Below are 2161 nucleotides of genomic sequence, written 5' to 3'. Positions count from 1 at the left end.
GGGGGGGGGGGGGGGGGGGGGGAACAAAGCCGGGAGCGTCCACATACACACACGCACACACACAAGCACACACACGCACACACGCCCATCCCTCCCTCGGACCCGGAGCAGGCTGGGGGGTTGGAGGGGGGCCGCAGCCTCGGCCATCTCCAACCCCACCTCACCCCCCCCCCCCCTCCCGCTCCGTCCCCCCCCCCCCCCCCACCCCCCCCTCCCCCCCCCCCCCCGCCCGCCCCCCCCCCCCCCCCCCATGGCCAAGGTCGCGGGCGGACCGCACCTCGCCGGCCCCCGGCGCGCCTGCCCTGACCTGCAGCCGCCGCCGCCGCCGCTGTCGCTGTCCCTCGGACGCCTGCTGCCACTGCTCTTCGGGGCTGGGGAGGAGAAGCAGCCGCGTCCCCAGGGGCTGTGCCCGGAGCTGGCTCCGCTCGGCAGGAGGAGGCAGCTCAAGGGACCGAGGGGAGGGGACCGAGGGGAGGGTGGAGGAGGAGAGGAGCCTGGAGAGAGCAGGGGGAGGAGTGACGGGGAGGCGGGGGGCTGAGGAGAGGAGGGGGAGAGGGAGGAGAGAGGACGGGGAGATGGATGGGAGGAAGATGGAGAGGAGGAGAGCAAAGGAGAAAGGGAGTGAGGAGAGGGCAGACGGAGGAGGGAGCCCCACGGGGCCGGGAGGCGCAGGGAGGGTGCTCCGGGCGGTGTGCCGAGCTGGGCTGGGCAGCAGCAGCGCTGGGCCTTGGCTCGGCCGCCTTCTTCTGTTATAAGGGGGGGGGGGGGGGGTGAGGAGGGGGCTTCTACTAGCTAATTGTCAACAAGCCTCTAAGCTCTAGTGATCAATAAGAAAAGCTAAGGCCTCTGGGAGATCCCGGCAAGGATGGATGAGCCCAGTTCCCCCTCCCCCAGCCCCGAAACTTCAGGGTTTGGTGTCTGAGCTCCCCCTGCTGCCACGACGAAGCATTTTCGGACCAATCAAGTCAATGCTTATTAAGTGCCTACTATGTGCCAAGCACTGAATTGGCCTGTGACCAAAGGAGGAGACAATCGACTGTCCACTCTGCTAGGTCACAGGAGCCATGTCGTGGAAGTTTCTAGACGGCCAGGGTGCTTAATACCAACTCCTCTCACTCCTGCCAATGACTCTCTATGTGACCTTGGACACAACCTTTCCCTGAGCAGAAAATTAAGGTGTGAGGTCTCCAGGTCCTGCCCAGCTGCTGGGAATCAGAAGTCCTGACTTTGCAGCCTCCCTCAGACAGTCACTGGCCCTGGGGTCCTCTATCTGGTTCCTTGTCTGTAAACCGAGGCTAATGTCATTCCCTGGACCAGGAAGCACTTTGTAAATCTCAGAGCAATAACTGGGGGGGACATGGCTGGGACCTTCATGGAAATCACAGAAATGAGCACATGGGGTTTTTACAGCCCACCTATCTAATTTACTATCCCCTTTTTACAGATGACGGGTAGGAAGGGGCAGAGTCCAAATTTGAGCCCAGGTCTTTGGAATCCAAGCCCCTTTTCTCTCTGCTTCCCACAATGACTCTGCATCCTGAAGTAGATTGTCAGGAAAGCCAGGAACATCTGGGCTGAAAGCCCACCACTGACTGTGTGACCCTGAACCAGTCAGTTCAGAATTTCTCTGAGCATCAGTTTCTTCACCTGTGAAATAGGGTTGATACTACCTGTACCACTTCCTTCACAGAGCTGGCAGCAGACACACCAGAGTTAGGACATGGAAGGTACTTTGAAACCTTCAGAACAAACTGGGTCAGATGTTTTTTGTCCTGCAAAGTAGAAGACATGGTCCATGCCATCAAATGAGACACATATACATACTTGGCAGCAAGTGTCCTGGCATCTAGATTCTAGAATCAGGAAGACATCAGTTCCAATCCAGCCTGAGACATTTACTAGCTGTGGGACCTCTGGCTGCCTCAGTTTATCTGGTAGCTAGCTCTTCCCTTCCAGGATTGCTGGGGGATCAAATGAGATCATCTTTTAATAACATGCTGTGCACACCTGACCAGATCTTCTTCTTATCCTGTCAGAGTAATGGTAATGCCTTCCCCTGCTCCCATTATCCCCACTCAAAAGCCTTCAGTGCTTTCCCACGGCTTCCTGAAAAAACTAGAATGGGCTTGGCCCTGACTACATGGTTAAAGCCTTGGCCAAC

At 58.2% G+C, this 2161-nt stretch overlaps 1 protein-coding gene across 5 annotated transcripts in view; it reads right to left on the bottom strand.

The window, feature by feature from the left end:
• PAK3 (p21 (RAC1) activated kinase 3) overlaps window positions 1-711 on the bottom strand; it is a 76766-nt gene extending 76055 nt beyond the window's left edge. For 4 of the 5 annotated variants that reach the window (XM_069065193.1, XM_069065195.1, XM_069065194.1 and 1 more), the window contains exon 1: window positions 308-435. The gene's annotated coding sequence lies outside the window, so the exon portion shown is untranslated. Of the gene's footprint in view, window positions 1-307 lie in introns of all 5 variants that reach the window. The other variant, XM_069065197.1, reaches the window with a different exon arrangement.
• Window positions 712-2161: the final 1450 nt, after the last annotated feature.

This window comes from Petaurus breviceps, unplaced genomic scaffold, assembly GCF_028583685.1.
Source record: "Petaurus breviceps papuanus isolate PSGF00001 unplaced genomic scaffold, PetGlider_PUasm1.0 90681, whole genome shotgun sequence".
NCBI lineage: Eukaryota > Metazoa > Chordata > Mammalia > Diprotodontia > Petauridae > Petaurus > Petaurus breviceps.
The sequence above is the reverse complement of the archived record's forward strand: the minus strand, read 5'-3'. Positions and strand labels throughout refer to the sequence as shown.